The sequence below is a fragment of the Ruditapes philippinarum genome, unplaced genomic scaffold (genome assembly GCF_026571515.1).
Source record: "Ruditapes philippinarum isolate M1 unplaced genomic scaffold, ASM2657151v2 ctg6032_1_1_1_1, whole genome shotgun sequence".
Lineage (NCBI taxonomy): Eukaryota > Metazoa > Mollusca > Bivalvia > Venerida > Veneridae > Ruditapes > Ruditapes philippinarum.
Window position 1 is genome coordinate 58,303 of NW_026861721.1, and position 12,914 is coordinate 71,216.

The 12,914-nt window shown below is 32.6% G+C and overlaps 1 long non-coding RNA gene across 3 annotated transcripts; it reads left to right on the forward strand.

The window, feature by feature from the left end:
* Positions 1–975: 975 nt before the first annotated feature.
* On the forward strand, positions 976–12,549 carry LOC132716597 (uncharacterized). Of its 3 annotated transcripts, none has more exons than XR_009623830.1 (5): positions 976–1,138; positions 5,131–5,243; positions 5,760–5,889; positions 7,892–8,048; positions 12,120–12,549. It is a non-coding gene; the product is annotated as an uncharacterized LOC132716597 (long non-coding RNA). The 3 variants fall into 3 exon arrangements; XR_009623832.1 differs by lacking the exon at positions 976–1,138 and adding an exon at positions 1,158–1,297; XR_009623831.1 differs by lacking the exon at positions 976–1,138 and adding an exon at positions 4,198–4,226.
* Positions 12,550–12,914: the final 365 nt, after the last annotated feature.

Below are 12,914 nucleotides of genomic sequence, written 5' to 3' on the forward strand. Positions count from 1 at the left end.
CATTGTTTAAGTACAAACTACAACAAATTAGTATCAGTAGAATTCAAATGTAACATGGCGTATCAACACAATGAACACATTGTCCTCACTTCTAGGTGATTATCTTTTTAAGGATTTTTACTTATTTGAAGTATTTAAATAAACACAATCATAATGACAAAATAACACAAAGATGTTTATCATTTTTATTAAACCAAATAAAAAGTTATTAAATAAACAAAATATATTACTAATGTTAGATACTAAGTATTTAATATTAGCGCCGAATAATTGAACTATTATAATTTCAACTAGATTGAAACAAAAACAAAACTTATAAACTTTTTTGCCCTAACACGCATGACAAAATAAACCACAGCATAGTCCAAATTAAAGAAACGAAACGACATTTGGCAGTCAAAATTGTGTTGGCTTCTTGGAGACTGTTCTCTGTATAGGTCCAATTCATTTTCATCATATATTGAGAATAATTGATACCAGTGTAAAGAGGATATTGCTCTACATAATGCAAATCTGCTGAAATTGCACTGTATGAAACTATGTGTTTACACAGAAATTTAACAAATTACGAGGAATTTCTTTTTACATGAAAGTGTAATCAATATCAAATACCACATCATTACAAGTATAGTAAATATATGGCTGTCTAATACCCAATGCATAAAATAATGTATAGGTTTTCTGTACGAAATCTGCTGTGGTCATAGTATTATTTTTACAATAGGTTTACGTCTAAGGCCGTCTTACAATTGGTCTAGATTTATGTGTTTGATCATGGTCATGTAAATACATCATTAAATAAAGAGAGAGACGCTTGTTTTGGGTTGAGTCCATTATGTTTTATCTAGGGGTGAAATGTGAAACCTTAATTTACAATTTATATAACATTTAATGTTTTCGATAATTTTAATATTTGTAGTAATTCTGGAGTTGTTTCAACATATTTTTTTCGGGGATTAAATTGTGATAAAACAATTAAAGTCAGAACTGCAATGGAAATAACTTAGTCCACACCTTTGTTGATTTGATCACGTGACAATGTAAGCCAATGAAAAAACATCAACAAACAGGCAGCCATTCAGGAAGAGAGAGGGTTTATTTCAGAGCGATAATTTAAATGTACTAGCAAGGTTAAACTGTAAGTATTGATTTTTTATGCTTTATTTATAATGTAGATAAGTATTTATTTAATGATGTGCTTGATTTTCAATTGGCAGTTCGTGTTAGCTATGATTTAGAATGACTAGGTGACCTAATTTACAAGCTGGCTGGCCGTTTTGGCGGGGAAAAATGGATGGTTTGTTATTGTTTGTATATATCTGTGTGTTGCCTGCTCTGAAGGTTGTATATTTTTTATAAAGTGATTTCAAGTAGTAAATAGTTTGTGCATTAAACTTACGTAGCACCACGGACTTTAATTGACGATATAAAATAAATGAGCGAGAGTTGTTTCGTCGAACTACCGGTTCGGCGAACTAATTACTAAATTAGTAATTTTATATTTCAGAACTCAATTAATGTACACACATGCCAATATGAGCCATAGCATGTAAATGTACATTACATAAAGAGGCATAGCATACACATGCAAATAATATTAAGACAATTCATCTTAACAAAATGGAGAGAAGCACGCATTTTCAAGGACATGTATTAAAGACAAGATATTGGAAATTATAAAAATTATATAAACCTTATATTTATTATTTTATTTAGTATAGTAGTTATATTCTACATATATAAAGCTTAACTTAACACAAAAGATCTCAGTAAACAAAACAACATAAAAATAGATACATGTTGTGATGTACGTATAAAAGTGAAGCCTGAAAAAAGAAAAATGATTTAAAATTTACACAAATATAGATAAAGTGAAGTCTGTAAAAACATAAAAAATATTTTTCTTAATCTATGTTGAACTGTATCCACAAATGGTAAAAGCTTAAACAGAAGGACAAATGTTATCAATGGGAATAAAATTAACATTATAATTTATACACAGAAAAGTAAAACCTGGAAGAGAAAGAATTAATTATGTATTTTATAATCTGATTATATATACACAAAAACAAGGCATACAAAAAATAAATGTAAAAATATTTTTTTCTAAAAACCCAAATTAAGAATATTTGTGTCATGATTTTGTACGTATTATTTAAAATACTTTATTCATCTCTATATAAACAATTGATACAGGCATAGCATTAAAGAGAATCTACTATGGTTTTTTTACATAATAAACAACAACAATCTTTTTTCATTCTTTATCATCACTCAATATAAAACTTAAAAACTGTCCTCATAAATCCTGTCATTGAAGTTATTGGATTGTGGGTGCATAATCTCAGTAGTTGGGAAGTAGTCATTACATCAACCAGGCGTCAAATGAGGCTTTAATGTATTTTTTTTTTTTTTTAATATTTTTTTTTCTCAAAACTTATTGAATTAATCCAATAACAAACAAATCATTATCAAAATAGGTATAATAAATAGACATACTTCTTCGATGTATTCTATTCATTAATGAAATTTTGTGTCATAATTTGATTACAACAAACAAATTGATGATAAAACCACTTTATATACATGAACCATGCCTACTATGCCTTTAATTTTAAAAAAAGATTGACGAAACCTCTTTCGCACCTCTTCATAATGTAAGTCCGCCGAAACAGTAGTTTGACGAAACCACCATAATTCATATAAATCCATGGTAGCACTTTCTCTCGGGCCTAATTTTTGTTGAAACGGTGGTTTTTTGTCGATTTAGTAATTTTCTCTAGTCTAAGTACTGGCATGTGTGGCGGACATGGTAAGGTGCCCAAATGTTGACATGGTCATTGTAAATATTCAAGGTTTATTCCCCTGTGATTTTCTTTCTTTTATGACAAATTTCAATAAATGGTCTCTTTCAAAAGGAAATACAATGTATACATTAAATTTTAGATTGCGCAGTTTCCTAAAAAAATTTTATCTTAAATTGCTAATCAAATAAGAAATTTTTGCTATAGCTTTTCCGTCGAAGCCAGGAGGCTAACTTGGGGTTCTTAAAGGGAGAGAAATTGCTGCTGGCATGGCCTTTGTGTGTTTTTTTTGGCCGCAAAGGGTCAACTTGGGCTTATACTAACTCGGACCAGGTCAACTCGGCCTTCTATTAGAAACCTATTTCGGTATGGATTGTTAACATTGTTATGAAAAAAATTTAGAAGTGAATTACTATAGAAGTATTCAAAGGTATGATCGCATGACCAACAGAAATTGAAAAAGTTGGCAGTGAACACGTACGTGTTGTTTGAAATAATCTTTGTTAGGAAGAGATGTCGCGACAATAAATGTTGAATATTGGTCTTTAACTAGAATTTTTATGACAATAATGGTACTTGTTTTTTACACTGTTTGTTCCTTGAAATTATCTTTGTTAAGAAGAGATGTTCAAGTTGAGACAATAAATGTTGAATAGTGAACTTTAAATTGAATCTTTATGGAAATAAATGTAATTGTTGTTTACACTGTTTGTTCCTTGGCGGCCAATGCAGTTGTGCAAAGAGCAGATGAAGTGGGCACAGGAAATTGGCATTCTATAAGGAAATAATTCTGATTTTACGACAAATGTACCCCTATATGCTATAAATATATGCAAGGAATGCATTGCTTTCTTCACAGTTAATACACATTTGATCTAATTACGCACATGGGAAATCAATGTCAACAAACTTGTTTTGATGCACAGTACAAATTTATTCCTTTTACAATTCAGGGGTTTTTTTTTACGGAAAGGGGAAGATGCTGGGTGCTGGTAAGGAGGGGAAAGATATGTGAAAAATGTCGATTTGGGGAAAATTATGAGGTTAATAATTCTATAATATATCTTTTTTCCCCTAAAAAACTTTATCATCATGCAAAAAAATCTTTGTGGTGTGACATCTTATTATGTATGGTGGTGAATGGTTTTTATACTTCCATTATTGTATGAAATTTAATGCGGCATACTATAGGTGTAATAGTGTATCTGTGACACACTTCGGCTCCATACAAGTCATTTTCAATACAAAATATATTACTTTCATAAAAATAACCAAGAAAATGGCAATATTTTGTTAGCAACTGATTTCCAGAAATAGTACCGTTCAGTACAGGATATAGCTAAGAAAAAAAATGGCAACCTCCATGTTGAGATTTTGCTTGCAGTTTCCAGCAATGTTTTTCGTGATTTTTGGCTGCAATTGGTGGGTTGTCCTTGATAAAACTGAAAAAGTTAATATTTTAAACCATAAAAATATTTAATTTGATTTAGTTCATAGGAAAAAATAATGTTTCAGGAAATATCACTCATGTGGTTATATATACTTGGTTTTTATTGCATACAGTATCGCTTAACAATGGTATTTCTGTTTATGTCCGCCTTAAAATTTGATGATTCTTTTGAGGAAATTTTCAGTGTTGTCCTGGGGATTTATCGGTCATGGATTGGGGATTACTTGTCTATTTTCTATTGGGAGCGTTGCCTTTTTACCAGTATCAGTTGTATAGGGGAAAACCACTGCAACAGAATTTTGTGCACACTATGAAATGTCATGACAATTTCCTAATGAGAAGCCCAAATTACTTCCATTTTATGCTAGAGTTGCATTTCCTTATTAGTTTTTGGGTATATTTTTTGTTCCTATTTAATGAAAAGAACAAAAACTATTTGTTAAACATTTGACATTTTGGTTAAGAATTTATTTAAGAACTAATGCTAGAGGGAACAGATTTTTTCGGGAAAAATAAATAATTATCTTCAGTCGGTAGCAGTATAGTCAGTGACATCGGCGCATGGAGTGCCTGTGACTTTTTGGTGGGGAAAAGATAGGGCAATAAATTAGAAAAGGGGGGAACCTGAAATCAGATTTAAACATGTGAAAATGGTATTTACCTTCATATTTGTGGAAGAAGAAATTATTTCAATTTGATTTGCCATGCGTGGCTATTGTGGGGAAATGCTTTTTCCTTGATTAAAGGAAAATGTTACAAAAGTTGGGTTGAAAATAGACACATGTTATTTTATATAAAGGTGACACATGTTTTGTTTAGCACTATTTAGGACGTTTGGGTGGTTAAGGTTTAATAGATTGTTTTATCCTTTTTTAGGCATAATGTGCTTGTGAAGTTTAAAAGTTAAGTGTAGATGTGTTTATGGAGTTAAAGCATTGGTATTGGCACAACTAAGGCGTTGGGAGGCACAGATATAGCGAAGTGTTCAGGTAAGTAATTTGTTTTCTTTGTGGAAATCATGGGTTTGGTTGGAGCTGCTATCAACATTTATAGTGCTTGTGCATGTGTGTGCTTTTGTTGTTGATGAATACTTTTTCTTATTAAAAAAAAGAAATTATGCATTTGCCTTAATATTTGGCAAGAAATTGTTACTGAATTTTTTATGTGCATTTGTTTTTCTAGAAAAATTTAAAGTTGAAGAAAGAAAATTTGGTGTGCATAAAAAATATCCAACAGTCTGTTAAAGATTTAGTTGATGGTTGCTCGAAACGATAAATGTAAAATCTTAAGTTTCTATTTTTTACCAATTTTGGGAAGCAAAGTTTATTGTAAATAAGCATGTCTGGAAACACAAAAGCCTTAAAGCAAGGTATATGCTTATCTTTTTAGGTTAAAAAGTAATTGCATCAAAAACTGGTAGTAGGCATGTGTGGTGTTGTGTTCCTGTGACAGTCCCTTTATTTATCATTGTTTGCCTTCATTATTGTTCTTTTCCCCCTTTTTAGGTTTGGCTTTGTTTGTGGAGTTGAAGAGTCGATATTGGCAAATTTGGAACATTGGTAGATTGATAGTAAAGTGTGCGTGTTATTGGCAAATGTAGAACATAGGAAGATAAGGTTATAGTGCATTGTGCAGGTATGTTGATTCCCCCCTTTCTAGCCCTTGACTAACATAATTGGTAGGTTTTTTTTATAGAAACTTGCCATAAATGGGTACATGGAAGTGTTCAATTATGGAAAACTGAAAAATAATGAAGACTTTGTGATAAATAGTTTTCAAGATAATGAGATATTAGAGAACAAGTGACCCAAAATCAGTAGGGGTTCTCTAATAGGTATCACCAATCAGTATTTGAAATATGAAGACTTTGTGATAAATAGTTTTCGAAATTAATAATAGGGGTCATCTACTGCTTATGAACATTCATTAATAAATAAATAAACATGGAATTTCAAAATGCTGGACAATATATGGTTTGATAATCTGGTAACAATTAATTAATTGATAACTGAATTCTAATTTAATAAGACCTACATTTTGTTTCTTCTATTAACCTTTAAAAGAACGAAAACAAAGCGCAAGGCATAATTTTCTGATTCAAAAAAATTTTTTTTATCCAGACCATGAAAAAATTTTTTGAGTAGGGGTAAATTTTGTGAGTCGGTCGCGTTACTGCAAACAAACATTTTTTTAAAGGATGTCCTAACTATATAAATTTGAAGCATTTTTCATAGACACAGCAGTTTGAACTTGTTACAGGGACTTTTCGATGAAAACGGCCAATTTTCGCAATATGCTAATGGGGTAAAAGGTTAAGTTAACCTACACTAATATAATATTCTATAAATCACATATCCTGCATTCAGACTGTTCAAGCAGAAAAGAATAATTTTTCATTGACACATCTATAGTGTTACACTGTGTATTTGCACTATGTTTGTATAAACATATGATGCCACATCAAAATATCAAAATGTTTGTTGACACTTAGAACCACATTCATGAATTTTATAAGCCTGAATTTTAGCTAATATTTTGATAAAAAAAAGTAATAGCCCTATGACAAGCTTTCTAGAAAGGACATACAGTTCAACTTCGTTCGCTCGAGCTTGGATCGCTCGAATACCTCCCTTCGCTCGAACTCATCCCCAAGTCCCGGCAAATTCCTATATAATATATATTGTTCTACCTCGGATTGCTCGAACACCCATGGCTCGAACTCTCGAACCTGATCTCTGGTCCCTTCAGAAGAAATATAGTGTAAATCACACCTTTTTGGTCGAACACAAACAGGCAACAAAAGTTGCATGTCGACAGGTTCTAAATAATTGACAGGCGCGACACATGTTTTTAACACCATGTGATGGTGACAAGGGCAATTAAGGTTAACTGATACAAATTAAAAGGTGTTGATACCAATTTGTTTGTTATGATAAAATTGTATATTTGCCGTCTTTAGTAATAATAAAAAGAAAATAACCCCTGAAATGCCAAAAGTCAATAAATGAATGACGTTTACCTGGACGGCTTTAATTACAACCGTGGTTCATGTAATGTGAATTGTAACAGTGTAATCTATTTATAGAATGATACTTGTACATGTGTGTTTATTTTAGTAAATGACTACAAAAATATGCTGCTGTAAGATGTTCTTTTGTTAATATTTAATTAATGCATTGTTTAAAATAAAATTCATAATAAACATATAAATATATTTTGATCATTGTTCACAGTTTTAATGATTGCCCAATCAAACCCAACCAATTACAATATGCATGAATATAGATTAACACAGTATACCGTTAATACTGTTTCAATAGGATAATAATTCTAACTAGGACAATTCAACAAATGAATGTACTGCAAACAATTATATCGACGTATTTATCATTTGACCGATGTAGGTTTGAAAACCTAGAGGCCTTTGTTCTATGTAATAATAGTTCAACCTCGGTTGGCTCGAACTACCGATCTCTTGAACAAATTTGCACAGGCCCTCGGACTTTGAGCGAACGAAGTTCGACTGTATATTTCATTGGCAGCAAAACTTTGGGACTTTAGCAAAATCTGTTATATAAATTGTAAAAGCTGTATATCAGTAATACATAATTTATAAATTTACTACTGTACATTTCAGGCACTCTACCATGCACTCTTGATGTAGAGTACTCCTACCCTTTGGATTATGCCCAGCAAGTGCACTATCCCAATTCCCTATTCTCAATATGTTGGTTCAATATATATTAGGACCCCAAGAAAGTTCCATGAGATTTGTGTTTGTGCAGAGGGATCAGGTTAGTTTGCCATAATATTTTTTGACATTTTATCATGAGCATATTGTAAAAAATATTTAAGAATATTATAAATATAAAGGTATTTTTTTGTAATTTTCTAATGTCAAATGTGTTCCTTTGCCATACATTTTTAGCTCACCTGTCACAAAGTGACAGGTTGAGCTTTTGTGGTCGCTTTTCGTCCAGCGTCCGTCCGTCTGCCTTCCGGCCGTCCGTCTGTGAACTTTTACTTTAAATGACATCTCCTCATAAACCATTAAGCCAATTTCATCCAAACTTCTCAGGAATGTTCCTTTGGTGGTCACCTTTAAAAATTGTTCAAAGAATTTAATTCCATGCAGAACTCTGGTTGCCATGGCAACCAAAAGAAAAAACTTTAATTATCTTCTTTTAAAAAACCCAAAGAGCTAGAGCTTAGATATTTGGCATGAAACATCTTCTAGTGAGTGTCTACCAAGTTTGTTCAAAAACAAGCGCCCTGGAGTCAAAATTGGCCCTGCCCCAGGGGGTCATTGATTTTCCCAATATGCATATAGTAAAAACCTTAAAAAAATCTTCTTTTAAAGAACCAAAAGAGCTAGAGCTAAGATATGTAGCATGAAACATCTTCTAAAGAGTGTCAACCAAGTTTGTTCAAATAAAAGCCCTGGGGTCAAAATTGGTCCCGCCCCAGGGGTCATTGATTTTCCCTATATGTATATAGTAAAAACTTAAAAAATCTTCTTTTAAAGAACTCAAAGAGCTAGAGCTGAGATATTTAGCATGAAACATGTTCCAATGGGTGTCTACCAAGTTTGTTCAAATAAAAGCCCTGGAGTCAAAATTGGCCCCGCCCCAGGGGGTCATTGATTTTCCCCATATGTATTTAGTAAAAACTAAAAAAATCTTCTTTTAAAGAACTCAAAGAGCTAGAGCTAATATATTTAGCATGAAACATCTTCTAGTGAGTGTCTACAAAGTTTGTTCAAATAAAAGCCCTTGGTTAAAATTGGCCCTGCCAGGGGTAGGGGACGGCAGATCATTGTTTTTCATTATAAGTGTGTATATCATGAATCATCTTCTTATAGGTGTCTTCCAAGTTTGTTCAAATAAAAGCCCTGGGGTTCAAACTGGCCCAGCTCCGAGGGCCTACATACAGGTGAGCGACCTTAGGGCCATCATGGCCCTCTTGTATAAATATTCTTTTATGCCATGGTATTTTTCAGTTGTGAAAAGAATATTCAGTTAAAAATAATCTTAATTATGCCCCCTTCGAAGAAAAGGGGGTATATTGTTTTGCTAATGTTGATCTGTCCGTCAGTAGACCACATGGTTTCCGCTGATTATCTTGAAAACTATTTATCACAAACTCTTTAATTTTTCACATAGTGATTGGCCATAACTAGTAGATGGTCCCTATTGATTTTGGGGTCACTATGTAATAGTTATAGAATATATACGAGGACTTTACCGGCTGGTATCAGCGCATGGGGCGACAACAAGGGTCAATCATAGGAAATTAATCGAGACGGAACGTCGAGATTAATTTCCATGATTGACCCTTTTGTCGCCCCATGCGCTGATACCAGCCGGTGAAGTCCTAGTATTTATTCTGTAACTGTTTTATCGCATGACCATCACGATTATTTTTTTGGAGATTTACGCTCCCTCGTAATATTTGCTTTATTTAAACATATAAATATTTTAATAAATGCCCGCAGAAATATACCCATTAGAGGCCGTTGAAGGAACTGGAATGAAATAACCATTGGACGAGATAAGTTGATGCATTTTTCTGAATGCCAATTATTAATCATCTTTCCAGCTCATTTTCAAAATATAATCTAGGAAATAATGTCAAAAATAGTCCCGGTGTATATTTTAGTGGTATATCTTGTACGCGTATTTTTTAAAACTAACGACAATGTAGTGATTATTTTCTTAACACTACTACTATTTATTAATAATTACGCTAGAATACGTGTAGTGCTTTACTGAAAAATGAATAATTTGCTCATTGTTTCAGACTAGTTTGTCCTCGAGGTCAGGATGCAAAAAATGGCAATTACTTTCCATTTCAGTCAACATCTTTATAATAACTGCATTTTCAAGTTTTGAAAAAAAAAAGATCGAGACAATATGTAAATATTTAAAAAAACAACAATTCTGTCAACTGTGTAATGTTTTATTATGCTCTTTTTCGGGTATACTCACTTTATGATTTGAAATAAAATAATAAACTGGGCATGCGCGAGAAAGTGTACTGATACCTCATTTAGAGCACCCCAAAGCGTACTGATACCTCAATTAGAGCACCCCAAAGTTTTCCAATACCGAAATTTAGAGAACGCCGATCTTCAAAGGAAAGTTGTGGCGGTCATGCGATAAGTTAAAGGTCAGGGTCACAGAGCCTTCAAATGTCAAGATGGTTTCCGCTGATTATCTTGGAAAGTATTAAGCACAAAGAAGTCATATTTCACATATTGATTGGCCATAACTAGTAGATGGTCCCTATTGATTTTGGGGTCACTATGTAATAGTTATAGAATATATACGAGGACTTTACCGGCTGGTATCAGCGCATGGGGCGACAACAAGGGTCAATCATAGGAAATTAATCGAGACGGAACGTCGAGATTAATTTCCATGATTGACCCTTTTGTCGCCCCATGCGCTGATACCAGCCGGTGAAGTCCTAGTATTTATTCTGTAACTGTTTTATCGCATGACCATCACGATTATTTTTTTGGAGATTTACGCTCCCTCGTAATATTTGCTTTATTTAAACATATAAATATTTTAATAAATGCCCGCAGAAATATACCCATTAGAGGCCGTTGAAGGAACTGGAATGAAATAACCATTGGACGAGATAAGTTTGATGCATTTTTCTGAATGCCAATTATTAATCATCTTTCCAGCTCATTTTCAAAAATATAATCTAGGAAATAATGTCAAAAATAGTCCCCGGTGTATATTTTAGTGGTATATCTTGTACGCGTATTTTTTAAAACTAACGACAATGTAGTGATTATTTTCTTAACACTACTACTATTTATTAATAATTACGCTAGAATACGTGTAGTGCTTTACTGAAAAATGAATAATTTGCTCATTGTTTCAGACTAGTTTGTCCTCGAGGTCAGGATGCAAAAAAATGGCAATTACTTTCCATTTCAGTCAACATCTTTATAATAACTGCATTTTCAAGTTTTGAAAAAAAAAAGATCGAGACAATATGTAAATATTTAAAAAAACAACAATTCTGTCAACTGTGTAATGTTTTATTATGCTCTTTTTCGGGTATACTCACTTTATGATTTGAAATAAAATAATAAACTGGGCATGCGCGAGAAAGTGTACTGATACCTCATTTAGAGCACCCCAAAGCGTACTGATACCTCAATTAGAGCACCCAAAGTTTTCCAATACCGAAATTTAGAGAACGCCGATCTTCAAAGGAAAGTTGTGGCGGTCATGCGATAAGTTAAAGGTCAGGGTCACAGAGCCTTCAAATGTCAAGATGGTTTCCGCTGATTATCTTGGAAAGTATTAAGCACAAAGAAGTCATATTTCACATATTGATTGGTCATAACTAGTAGATGGCCCCTATTGATTTTTGGGTCACTATGTTAAAGGTCAAGCTCACAGGGGTCTTAAATGTCAGAATGGTTTTAGCTGATTATCTTGAAAAGTATTCATCACAAAGTTGTCATATTTCACATATTGATTAATCATAATTAGTGGATGAACCATAGTAATTTTTGGGTCAAAGGTCAAGGTCACAGGGTCATCATATTTCTGATTTTGATTGGTGGCCTCTATTGATTTTTGGTCTGTAGTTTTCTAATATCTGATTATCATTTGAAAACTATTTATCACAAAGTCTCCATTATTTTTCTTTTTTCCATAATTGAACACTTCCATGTACCCATTTATGGCAAGTTTCTGTAACAAAACTACCAATTATGTGTGTCAAGGGCTAGAAAAGGGGGCATATGTGTCGTTCGACATTCTTGTTTTAAGTTTCATTTTAAGTGCTATTTATATCCTATACAATTTTTTTAAACTTCTAATTTATATGTATTTTAGGACTTCATGGAAGTGTCAGTCTCAACATGCTCTGGAAAGTGGAGAAACAATGCAACAGGTTGCCAGTATTGTCCCACAGTCATCAAGACATGGTCACAATATCCCACTGCTTATAGATGATCTAAAAAGCCATTGAAAGTCATTTTAATAGTAAAACCCATGAGGCCTGCTGCTATAAGGACTAATGCTATATTGACTAGTGTGTGGATCATATTAATTAATGGTTGCCTATGTCAGCTTACCAGTAACTTACTTCCATAATGTTAAAACATTTCATGTGATTGTGTTTTGTGTAATACAACATTTGTCATGTCACTTTAAGTATAGAATTGCATTGAACCTATGCATTTTATGAATTGATCAACTGTAATCCTGTCTTTATAAGTTTTTAAAGTCTTGATTTCAAGATAAATAAACAGTTTTAGTTGTTTGTGTGACTATATCTCATTGAAAATGACTGCATAAAATGTGAAGTGATAAGCTTCAGTACTTGCTGTCAAGTTTTAAATATTTTATACTTTTAGGATATGAAAACTATTTTATCTATGACAATGATAGATGAGTTAATTTTTTATGTTGATATTAGTGTAGAATGACTTTGTAAAATTTACATAAATCCTGAACAGAAGCATCAAAATCAAAGAAATTTGCATGGTAGCTAGGCGACTAAAATTTCCTTCAGTTAAAAAGGATTTTTAACAGGAAGAACATATTAAAATTAAAAAGACTCTGTATGTTTGATACCATTGTAACTCTTTCAGAACTTAATCTCCTGCATGCCTGAAAATTTGGAAA